Below are 12,908 nucleotides of genomic sequence, written 5' to 3' on the forward strand. Positions count from 1 at the left end.
GTACACGACGGATCCGGACAACGCAAGTGTGAAAGAGGCCTTAGCTTTATATCCGTATTCATCCATTGTGGGTTTTTGTTTTTTTTACCAATAAATTTATATAAGGAATAGGATAATGCAAACCCGACGATTCTAGGTGGTTCTAAGTGAAGTGTGCCTGTCTTTATTCAGTATATAATTCTAGGTTCAGCTCTCCAACGTTGCCTTTAACATTAGGTGACGCTCCGAGACAGAACCACAGTTAACATTAAACTAAAGTAACTACTGAGCCGCGTAACTTGAGAGATAGCTGTGAACTAACAACCACTAAAACACTACACAGTAACATGAGCAGAAGGCAAACACATAAATGATCCCTCCCCTCGATTTGATTGGTCAGATTTGAGTCATCACTTCCTCTGCCTATGATTGGTTCCTTGTGAGGGGCGGCGGAGCACTCTCACAGTGACTGCAAAATATATACTACTCTGTTCGATCTCTTAGTATCCCTTCGCGTGAGGAGAAATAGTCCATCTCTCCCGCCCTCTGGTTTCTTGGACTAGAGGTGGTACGCGAACAGCGAATTGTGAGTACTGTCGTTACTTTCACGTAATGGGAAACGGATGGACATAGATTGATTAAGGGGGCGTTTATGAACTCCATTATGCAGGAAAATAAGTAAATAAACGTTTCTATAAAACATGAGTGTTATGAAAGTTAGTCCTTATGCGTAATACAGGCTGAATGAAGGTTTTATTTAAAAGGTCAAAGCAAAGTTGCAAGACCTAATAGAAAATGTGGTGGTTTTGGCTACATAGAAGCAGCACGATAGGAAGGTAGCAGAAAGAGTGAGAATGGAGGGGAGTTGGATGGGGGAGGGGTGAATTGCTCCATTTCCCTCCCCCTCTTTCTTACTCTATGTCTCTCTCATTACATTGTAGCAGTTGAAGTAGTTACAATTGCTGTTTCAGTCTTGAAACAGACATCAGTATCTTCCCCCACCCCCTAAAATTCAGTCTGGAAGGGCCAGTCACTGGAGAGGACCCCCCCCCCAAAGTCTTACTGACTCCATTGCTCTACACCTTTGTTTTTTTCTTGACTGCATCCATCCGGCTTCTTCTGGAAACAGACTTGTTCATTACCAGCTCCATGAAATCCTGAAATGCTCCTGGATGTTGTTGACTTTGTAAAGAGGTAAATCTAATCTTTTTACTGCTGTACATGGCCTTCATTGACGCTAAATACATTGATCTAGCCTGATGGCTGCCTAATTTTTCTCATTTTTTTATATTTCTATGTACCAAGTAACACTTTTTTGGGCAATTGTTTCCATAAATGCAATTAATTCTGCTTTGGGCCTTGGTGAAACCGATCATATAATAGAGGAGGACAGTTGTATTTTTGTAAATAACATTCCTTCCTTGTAACATATGTTATCTGGCCTGAATATTGCTGCTCTAAATGGTTTTTCTTTGCACACAAGACTGTATTTAGAGCGCTAGAAACACTGGTTTGTTCCTTTTTAATATTTGTTTTGTACTCATTATTTTCTTAACACATGTTTTCCAAAGAATTTTGCTTAATGGGTTGGATATCAAATTGCTAATCTAAAGTATAAATTTAAATTTTTCCACCCCCAGAATAATCCAGGTTGTAATCTGTATTCTATATAAAGTCTTGCATTTTCCATTCTAAAATGTTCTGAGTAGTTTGTACGTGTGTATAGGGGTACACCAATTTAATGTTTTGTATTGTAGGTTGTGTTCTACAAGACGCATGGCAGGGGTGTAATGGTGGATAAGAACCTTTTGTCCATAAGGAATTGGTTCTTCCTGAGTGAGTTTGCAGGCTCAGTTTGTTGAAGGAGGGGAGGGATGAGAGGGAGGTGGTGTGGTTAGAGAGAGGAGGGGGTGTCTTTCTGTGAGCTGCAGAAACATCTGCTATGTGTTAACTCAGTAGAACAGGGACTTCAGCATTCATCTGACAGAAAAAAAGACATTTTGTGCGCTATGCGTAATATATGGCTATTTGTGTAACTATTGATACGCTATTGGGGATGCATTTTATTCTGTGATTATTGCCAGTTGCATTGTTTTTGTATTTTATAGAGTACACAGACACACTGTAAGTTAGAAAATGTATTGTAAGTTAGAAAATGGTTGAAGACTTCTTATAAGTTGTGGGTGGCACACTTAAGAAATTTGCCTTTAAGCCCTCATACACATTAATGTATTGTTGGCTGAACCTCCTGAGAACAGTGAGCTTGACAGTCTAAAGCTACTTTTACACTCGCGTTTGGTGCGGATCCGTCATGGATCTGCACAGACGGATCGGTTCAGATAATACAACCGTCTGCGTCTGTTCAGAACAGATCAGTTTGTATTATCTTTAACATAGCCAAGACGAATCTTTAACACCATTGATACTCAATGGAGGACGGATCCATTTTCTATTGTGCCAGATTGTGTCATAGAAAACGTATCCGTCCCCGTTGACTTGCATTGTGTCAGAACGGATCCGTTTGGCTCAGTTTCGTCAGGTGGATGTTTTGGTGTCCGCCTCAAAAACAGAATGAAGATGGAACGGAGGCAAACTGATGCATTCTGAGCGGATCCTTTTCCATTCAGAATTTATTATGGCAAAACTGATCCGTTTTAGACTGCTTGTGAGAGCCCCGAATGCATCTCATAAACGCAAAGCCAAAACTAGCGTTTTACTTTTCCGGCACAGAGTTCTGTCCTAGAGGCTCAATACCAGAAAAGAACTGATCAGTTTTATCCCCATGCATTCTGAATGGAGAGAAATCCGTTCAGGATGTCTTCAGTTTAGTCTTTTTGACTTTTCAGGACTGAGATAATACCGCCGCATGCTGCGGTTTTATCTCCGTCTGAAATTCCGGAACACTGCAATTTACATTTAAATGGATTAAAAATGCCGCAATGCTGGATCTGTCCTTTCGGAGACCTTTTAAAAATGTGAAAAAAATAGAAACCGATCGATTTGTCCGTAATGCTGTCCATTTGCATGCAGATTGGCGGATACGGCAGGCAATTCTGTCAAGCATTTCCGTTGCCGGATCACTCTGCCTTAAGTGTGAAAGTATCCTAAGGGTACTTTTACACTAGAGTTGTTCGGATCCGGCAGGCAGTTCCGGCAATGGAACTGCCTGCTGGATTTGGCAAGCCGTATGCAAATATGTTTTTTCCGGATCCGTTAGATGGATCTGGTGATATACCGGATCCATCTCATGCGGTGTTATCCGGATAACCGATCTGGTATTTTATTTTTCAAAGATCAAAAGCAAAAAATAGCTCCTCCTATGTCCCGTGGCATGTGCAGACTGGAAAATCTGATCCGGCCTTAATTAATATCTATGGAAATAAATGCTGGATCCAGCAAGTGCGGTAATGCTGCGGTATTTTGTCTGGTTAAATACCGTAGAAGGGACAGAACGGAAGACATCCTGATGCATACTGAATGGATTGCTTTCCATTCAGAATGCATTAGACAAAACTGATGCTTTTTTTTTTTTTTTTCCTTCCGGTATTGAGACCCTTTACCAGATTTAAATACGGGACAATAATAACGCTAGTGTGAATGTACCCTAAGGCTACTTTCACACTAGCGTTTTAGTTTTCTGATATTGAGATCCGCCATAGGGGCTCAATACCGGAAAAAAAAAACGCTTCAGTATTGTCCCCATTCATTGTCAACAGGGACAAAACTGAACTGAACGGAATGCTTCAAAATGCATTTCGTTCTGTTTAGTTGTGTTCCTACACAGGAGAGCCAACTGCAACATGTAGTTTGCTTTCAGTCTTGCTTCGCATCCCAGGACGGATCAGGCATGATTCCCCCAATGCAACAATAGAAAATGCATCCGTTCTCCATTGATTTTTCAATGACTGATCCGTCTTGGCAATGTTAAAGATAATACAATTCCATTCATAACAGATGCAGATGGTTGTGTTATCGGTAACGGAAGCGTTTTTGCTGAACCCTGCCGGATCCAGTAAAAACGCTGGTGTGAAAGTAGCCTACGGGTGAGGTCACCACGTTTATGCCCCCATTTGACATTTGTTAAAAATAAAAATAAAAAAAATAAATAAAAAAAACGCAACACATCACGTTCTTGTTTCCTGCAGTCTGGTTAAAAAAATAAATAAATATATATAATTACTTTTATTTACAACGGAATTCTATGGTGAAGAGAAGCCACTGTATATGACTATATGACTTTCACCAGGAAGTGGCGGAAGATATAGCTGAAGTCTATGGCAGCCTGTAGCTAGTGTAGGCTTCAGTTTCTGGTGCACAGTAGCGTAGACATACACCTGATTGTGTGTGTGTGTGTATTTATTTTTTTATTTTTTTTTTAAGTGCAGGGAGATCAGGACTGGCGGATGGATCTGCTAGTCTTGATATATTTCCCCCATTGTGTTTGTTGGTTTGCTTTCGGTTAGGTCCCATGCAAAAGACCATATCTGTTTTGTGGACCATAAAATGCGGATGCAGCCCACGTGCTGTCTGCATCTTATTTGTGAATCCACTGTTCTCAATGGGTTTGTGGTCCACATTTTGCGGACATAGGGCTCATGCACACGAATGTATTTTCTTTTCGTGTCCATTCCGTTATTTGCGGACAGGATGTGAAACCATTCATTTCAGTGGGTCCGCCAAAAAAACGGAAGTTTCTCCATGTGCGTATATCCGTTACGCAAAAGAATAGAACATGTCCTATTATTGTCCACAGTACGGACAAGGAAAGGACTGTTCTGTTAAGGGCCAGCTGTTCCATTCCGCAGAATGCGGAATGCACGTGGAAGTAATTGTGTTTTTTGTGGATCCCTTTGTTGCAGACCGCAAAATACATATGGATGTGTGCATGAGCCTATAGAGGGATATTTATGAAGTGTTGTGGAGGAAAGCTGGCTTAGTTGTTCATGGCAACCAATCAGATCTCACCTTTCATCTTTTTTAGAGCTCCTTTGGAAAATGAAAGGTGGAATCTGATTGGTTGCTATGGGCATCCAAGCCGGTTTTCCTTTTCACCAGTTTTGATAAATCTCCACCAGTCTTTTTGCAGAATGGACATATGGATGTGGAAAACACACAAATGATCCATGTGCTTTCCACATCTGTATGTCCACTTAACTCCTTCCCGACATGTGACGTACTATTACGTCATGGAAGTCATTGACTCCCCACATTTTGATGTAATAGTACGTCATGGTGATCGGGCGGGCACCGGAGCCCTGCGTGCCTGATCACTGCATAGGTCCATCAGTCCCTGATAGCAGGGCTCCTTCTGTATCCGCCGGCATCGCTGCTGTGGCGGGGACCCGATCGGTGACGAGGCAGCCCGATGTCGTGCAAAGGCTGCCCAATGCCTTGCACGGCATCGGGACCTGCCTTCTCCTTGAGCAACCTGTTAGCATATTACAGAGAGTAATACATTTACTAACAAGCAATGCATTACAATACAGATGTATTGACCCAGAGTTCGACAGAATGAAAGTTAAAAAAAAAAGTTTAATAAATAAATTAAAAATTTTCAAGTAAAAAAAAAAATATATATATTTTATAATAAAAAAGAAAAATGCATATTGGGTATCGCCGCGTCCAGAACTACCGGCTCTATAAATATATCACATGATCCACCCTGTCCGATAAATGCCATAAAAAAACAAATTAAAAACTGTAAAAAAATAAAAGCAATTTTTGTCACCTTGCATCACAAAAAGTGCAACACCAAGTGATCAAAAAGGTGTATGTCCCCCAAATTGGTACCAATAAGTCACCGCAAAAAAATGGCTCTCAGACTATGGAGACACTAAAACATTTTTGGGTTTCAAAAATGCTATTATTGTGTAAAACTTTAATAATTAAGAAAAGGTATACTAATTAGGTATTGCCACGTCCGTAACTATCTGCTCTATAAAATATCACATGACCGGTGTGAACCCTGAGGTGAACGATGTAAAAATTAAATAAATAAAAACTGTGCCAAAATTAAAGGGGGTTGTCTCATCATGGACCATGTGGGCATATAGCTAGGATATTCCCCCATTGTCGTATAGGTGCGTGGGACCCGCACCTACAGTACAGACCAAAAGTTCGGACACATCTTCTCATTCAAAGAGTTTTCTTTATTTTAATGACTGAAAATTGTATATTCACACTGAAGGCATCAAAACTATGAATTAACACATGTTGAATTATATACATAACAAAAAAGTGTGAAACAACTGAAAATATGTCATATTCTAGGTTCTTCAAAGTAGCCACCTTTTTGCTTTGATTACTGCTTTGCACACTCTTGGCATTCTCTTGATGAGCTTCAAGAGGTAGTCACCTGAAATGGTCTTCCAACAGTCTTGAAGGAGTTCCCAGAGATGCTTAGCAATTCTTGGCCCTTTTGCTTTAACTCTGCGGTCCAGCTCACCCCAAACCATCTCGATGGGGTTCAGGTCCGGTGACTGTGGAGGCCAGGTCATCAGGTGCAGCACCCCATCACTCTCCTTCATGGTCAAATATCCCTTACACAGCCTGGAGGTGTGTTTGGGGTCATTGTCCTGTTGAAAAATAAATGATGGTCCAACTAAACGCAAACCGGATGGAATAGCATGCCGCTGCAAGATGCTGTGGTAGCCATGCTGGTTCAGTATGGCTTCAATTTTGAATAAATCCCCAACAGTGTCGCCAGCAAAGCACGGTCACACCTCCTCCTCCATGCTTCACGGTGGGAACCAGGCATGTAGAGTCCATCCGTTCACCTTTTCTGCGTTGCACAAAGACACGGTGGTTGGAACCAAAGATCTCAAATTTGGACTCATCAGACCAAAGCACAGATTTCCACTGGTCTAATGTCCATTCCTTGTGTTCTTTAGCCCAAACAAGTCTCTTCTGCTTGTTGCCTGTCCTTAGCAGTGGTTTCCTAGCAGATATTCTACCATGAAGGCCTGATTCACACAGTCTCCTCTTAACAGTTGTTCTAGAGATGTGTCTGCTGCTAGAACTCTGTGTGGCATTGACCTGGTTTCTAATCTGAGCTGCTGTTAACCTGCGATTTCTGAGGCTGGTGACATGTGGTCCGCATGTGAGCCAGTTTCTTTGTAGCGCTTGATGGTTTTTGTGACTGCACTTGGGGACACTTTCAAAGTTTTCCCAATTTTTCGGACTGACTGACCTTCATTTCTTAAAGTAATGATGGCCACTCGTTTTTCTTTACTTAGCTGCTTTTTTTTCTTGCCATAATACAAATTCTAACAGTCTATTCAGTAGGACGATCAGCTGTGTATCCACCTGACTTCTCCACAACGTAACTGATAGTCCCAACCCCATTTATAAGGCAAGAAATCCCACTTATTACACCTGACAGGGCACACCTGTGAAGTGAAAACCATTTCACTACCTCTTGAAGCTCATCAAGAGTGTGCAAAGCAGTAATCAAAGCAAAAAGGTGGCTACTTTGAAGAACCTAGAATATGACATATTTTCAGTTGTTTCACACATTTTTGTTATGTATATAATTCGACATGTGTTAATTCATAGTTTTGATGCCTTCAGTGTGAATATACAATTTTCAGTCATGAAAATAAAGAAAATTCTTTGAATGAGAAGGTGTGTCCAAACTTTTGGTCTGTACTGTATATCGAGAACGGAGCCCCGCAAGGTGGTGGCTGGAGGACTCCGATCCGGCTCCCCATAGAAGTGAATGGGAGTGTACTGCGCATGCGCGTCCCTCGCTCCCATTCATTTCTATGGGGCCGACGAGCGATCTGCTATTTTCGCTGGACCCATAGAAAATGAATGGAGGGCGGCTCCTTTACTTGCAGGGCCCTGTTCTTGATATAAGTGCGGGTCCCAGCAGTGGGGGCATATCCTAGCGATATTGTCCATGGTGAGACAACCCCCTTAACAATTTTTTTTAGTCACCTTGCACCATAAAGTGTAATACTGAACAAAAAATTATATGTACCCAAAAATTGTACCAATAAAACTGGCACCTTATGCCCTAGTTTCCAAAATGGGGTCCCTTTTTTGGGGTAGTTTCTACTGTAAGGGTGCATCAGGGGGACTTCAAATTGGACATGGCATCTAAAAACCAGTCCAGCAAAATCTGCCTTTGATAAACCATATGGTGTTCCTTTTCTTCTGCACCCTGCCGTATGACCTTACATCCATTTACGACCACGTGTGGTATTTCTGTAAACCGCAGAATCAGGGTATTGAGTTTTTTTTTATTAAATAAGAAAATCTGCTAAAAAAAAGTGAAATTTAGAAATTTCGTCTCTATTTTCCTTTAATTCCTGTGGAACACTGTTCCACAGGGTTAACGAAGTTTGTAAAATCAGTTTTCAGTAACTTGAGTGGTGTCGTTTCTACAATGTAAACCTCACAAAGTGACTTCAGACCTGAAATGGTCCTCTTTTAAAAAGTGGGTTTTGGAAATGTTCTTAAAAATTTTAAGAATTGCTTTTAAGGGTACTTTCACACTAGCGTCAGGACCGCAAAATAGATACTGTTGTGTGCATGAGGCTTTAGTCACCTTCACACACACTTTTGTTCATGGTGTGTTTTTTGGAAAACGAACCACCAAAGAAAGAGAGGGGGAAAAAAAAAAACACTAGAAAACTCTAACATTTAATATATCTCACAGACTTGCATTTAACATCTGGAGCTGGCTTTTTTGCCTAAAGAGCTGCAAAAATCTCCAGGGAAAAAAACCCCCAAAAACCATAACTCCTTAAAAATTTTCAAAAAAAGCTGTGTGTGACACCAGCCTAAGGACTCTTTCACACTTAAGTATTTGGTCAGCAATTTTATTCAGTGATTGTGAGTAAATACCGTGAATGGTGTTTTTTACCTGAACCGGGTTTTGGCTCTCGGTTTCTGACTAAATGACGGATCTTAAGGCGGAAGATCTGGGAAACATGGGCGGTGTGTAAGGCTACTTTCACACTCGCGTTTGGTGCGGATCAGTCATGGATCTGCACAAACGCATCCATTCAGATAATACAACCGCATGCATCCGTTGCGAACGGATCAGTTTGTATTATCTTTAATGTAGCCAAAACGGATCTGTCTTAAACACCATTGAAAGTCAATAGGGGAAGGATCTGTTTTCTATAGTGCCAGATTATGTCAGAGAAAATGGATCTGTCCCCATTGACTTACATTGTGTTCCAGAACGCATCAGTTTCTTCAGACAGACACCATAGCGCTGCAAGCAGCGTTTTGGTGTCTGTCTCCAAAGCGGAATGGAGACTGAACTGATGCATTCGGAGCGGATCCTTTTTCCATTCAGAATGTATTAGGGCAAAACTGATCCATTTTGGACTGCTTGTGAGCGCTTAACGGATCTCGCAAATGGAAAGCCAAAACGCCAGTGGGAAAGAAGTCTCATCTGCTTCTTCTGAATCGACCACAGCTCCCATGACCTAAACTGACTGGATCCTAGAGATTTATAATAATCGGTTTCTATCTGATTGCAGACTGTACCATGATCAGATAAATATTATATCATAAGTTACTGTGATGCAGTGTTAGTTCAGGGGAGCTGCAGTTGATCCAATAGATGCCACTGACACATTTATTTTATGCACTTATATAACGCTGACATATTCTGGAGTGCTTTAGAGACATTAGCATCAAGCTGTCCCCAATGGGGCTCACAATCTAACTTCCCTTTCAGTATGTCTTTGGAGTGTGGGAGGAACCCACACAAACACGGGGAGAATATACAAACTCCATGCAGATATTGTTTGGTCAGAATCGAACCTAGAACCCCAGTGCTAGCCCATGTTTTCTGGAACAAACATGGGCGGGTGGAGGGTTTCTAAACAGATAATCGGCACAGTTTAGTGTGGATTTCTATGCTTTGCCACATGCGTTTTTTTTGGTGCATATTTTCCGCAGAACTCTTGCAGTGAAATAAGGGCAAAAATTGCCCAAAGAATTTATATGCTGCGGATTTCAATATCCACATAGCAGGTCAATTTCCTCTCAGAAAATTTTCCCCTCACCCATGACGGCACCCATGCGACTAGGACCTTCCATCCAGGACCGGAAACCTGAAGAGATAAAATGGTTCACACACCCACCACACCTCAGTCCAGGTTTACTGTCTTCTGACTAGGAGGTACCTGAACCGTTACTTTGGCTCTCACCTCAGGAGGCTGGGGAGGTCCAGGTCTACTATACTGTAAAGGGACCTATCCCTGGCGGCATCAGTCTCCTTGGTAGCTGCTGCCAGAGCCTGCTTTTCCTCCTGCCTCCTCTCAAGCCTCATTGGTGAACCGCAGTGGCTGTGCTCAGGCGGCTCTTGGTCCATTGCAGCAGGGTGCCTGGTGTCCCACTTCCAAGAAGGCAGCGCGCGCTTCTATTGCGTTCTGCGCATGCGCGCCTGGATGGCTCCTTCCGGCTCATTGATGTCATTTCCGGAAGCCGGGCCATTGGATTAGGCATTTTTGGGCCTAGGGGTTAAAAGGAGCTGAGACGCGTTTGATAAATTGGCAGCAGGAGAAGGCAGCCATCTTTGTGTGCACACAGTGCTGTGGAGGATCTAGGTTTCCTTTAGACAAACTTTGCAGCCACCTGCTTCTGTTTAGTTGTGGATGGGGTTCCCAACCCCGTCAACATACATAATAGAAATCACAGCCAGAAGATTTGTGTAAGTGGATTGTGATTTTTTATTTTATTTTTTTTATTCAGAAAAAATGTGAAAAGCTGCTTTCCTTGTGCCAACGTTTCAGCCGACAATTCAGCCTTAGTCGGGCACTACAATTGTACAATGGAATATAATCAAAGTAAGGTTTGTGTTGACATGCATCAAAAGTTATGCAGATATATAGCGTAAAGAGTCACTATGGAAAATATATATACATTCAAAATATGCCATCATAAAATAGTATTCTATGCCTAGGGGAATAAAACAGAGGAAAACAGCATGTCATCTAGGTACAATTGTGAAGGTAATAAAATACACAAGATTTAGATCTAGGTTTCCACCAGCATGTTGGAACCAGGTGATGCAGAATGCGTCGAGGCCCACAAGCCTGGTTTTGGTCCTGAGGAGTGGGGAAGCTTCACTAAAATAGCCAAAAAATCATCTCTACCATTCGATGATTTAGGCTGCTTAGGAGATCCTTTTGATTTAAAAAAAAAAAAAAGCAGATGTTTATCTTAGACACTCTTAGGAGTCTGCTTCAACAAGTCTTAGTCCGGCCATTGCTGTCTTTTGGGTCTCCAGGTCCTTAAGGCTATGGTTATATCAGCTGTAGGATCATATTAAGGACAAAATACCTAGAGAGGAATTACGGTCGTCCCCCACTACATTTTCTAAAGCCGCAGACTTCCTGGTGGACGCTTCTACTGATGCGATCTGCTTTTCTGCCAGAACAGCTGCCATGTCTAACGCAGCTAGACAGGCTATCTGGCTTAAATCGTGGAAGGGGGATCAGGGTTCTATTTCCCTGGCTTATTCTTCCCTTAGCCTGACTCCTCCTGCATTCGGGGCTCATTCCAATAGAGCTGTGGCGGCCTCTTGGGCAGAGGGTGGATGCTTCTCTGGCCCAGATAAGCAGAGCTGCTATTTGGAGCTCTCCCCATACCTTTTTTTAGACATTACAGACTGCATCTTGACTCGGATGCAGCATTTGGGAGAAAAGTGCTTCAAGCTGTAGTCTCCCCCACCCCCTTCCCCCTAAATTCTTTTTGTTTCCTAGTTTATTCTCGCATGGGTGCCGTCATGGGTGGGAGAAAACAATAATTACTCTTACTGGTAATTGTTTTTCTTGAAACCCATGACGGCACCCCAAACAATTTCCCTAAAAAAAAAGTCATTTTATCTCTTCAGGTTTCCTGTCCTGGATGGGAGGTCCTAGTCGCATAGGTGCCGTCTATATATTAATATATATTATTATTTATTATATTTTTCCCCTCATAGAGAAATCTCAAGTAAACTTATTTTTTTCTAATTCAATTTTCTGGTACTGTATTACATAGTAACATAGTACATAAGGCCTGAAAAAAATCACTTGTCCATCCAGTTCGGCCTGTCATCCTGCAAGTTGATCTAGAGGAAGGCAAATAAAAAAGGCGAATAAAAAATTCCTTCCTGACTCCAATCAGGCAATCAGAATAACTCCCTGGATCAACGACCCCTCTCTAGTAGCTATAGCCTATAATATTATTACACTCCAGAAATACATCCAGGCCCCTCTTGAATTCCTTTATTGTACTCACCATCACCACCTCCTCAGGCAGAGAGTTCCATAGTCTCACTGCTCTTACCGTAAAGAATCCTCTTCTATGTTTGTGTACAAACCTTCTTTCCTCCAGACGCAGAGGATGTCCCCTAGTCACAGTCCTGGGGAAAAAATATGATAGGAGAGATCTCTGTACTGACCCCTGATATTTATACATAGTAATTAGAGCTCCCCTCAGTCATCTTTTTTTCTAAAATGAGTAACCCTAATTTTGATAATCTTTCAGGGTACTGTAGTTGCTCCATTCCAGTTATTACTTTAGTTGCCCTCCTCTGGACCCTCTCCAGCTCTGCTATGTCTGCCTTGTTCACTGGAGCCCAGAACTGTACACAGTACTCCATGTGTGGTCTGACTAATGATTTGTAAAGTGGTAGGACTATGTTCTCCTCACGGGCATCTATGCCCCTTTTGATGCAACCCATTATCTTATTGGCCTTGGCAGCAGCTGCCTGACACTGGCTTTTGCAGCTTAGTTTGCTTTTTATTAATATTCCTAGATCCTTTTCCATGCCAGTGTTACCGAGTGTTTTACTATTTAGTATGTACGGGTGACTTGCATTATTCCTTCCCATGTGCATAACTTTACATTTGTCAGTGTTAAACCTGATCTGCCACTTTTCTGCCCAAGCCTTTAATCTATCCAGATCCCTCTGTAGT

General features: G+C 42.0%; 1 protein-coding gene across 10 annotated transcripts in view; it reads left to right on the plus strand.

Moving 5' to 3' along the window:
• The first annotated feature begins 450 nt into the window (after window positions 1–450).
• The window catches only part of TCF3 (transcription factor 3), a 396,630-nt gene continuing 384,172 nt past the window's right edge, over window positions 451–12,908 (plus strand). For 7 of the 10 annotated variants that reach the window (XR_006391250.1, XM_044306353.1, XM_044306377.1 and 4 more), the window contains exon 1: window positions 451–565. The gene's annotated coding sequence lies outside the window, so the exon portion shown is untranslated. Of the gene's footprint in view, window positions 566–1,108; window positions 1,174–12,908 lie in introns of those variants that run through there. The other 3 variants (XM_044306360.1, XM_044306392.1, XM_044306401.1) reach the window with 3 other exon arrangements.

This window comes from Bufo gargarizans, chromosome 1, assembly GCF_014858855.1.
Source record: "Bufo gargarizans isolate SCDJY-AF-19 chromosome 1, ASM1485885v1, whole genome shotgun sequence".
Classification (NCBI taxonomy): Eukaryota; Metazoa; Chordata; class Amphibia; order Anura; family Bufonidae; genus Bufo; species Bufo gargarizans.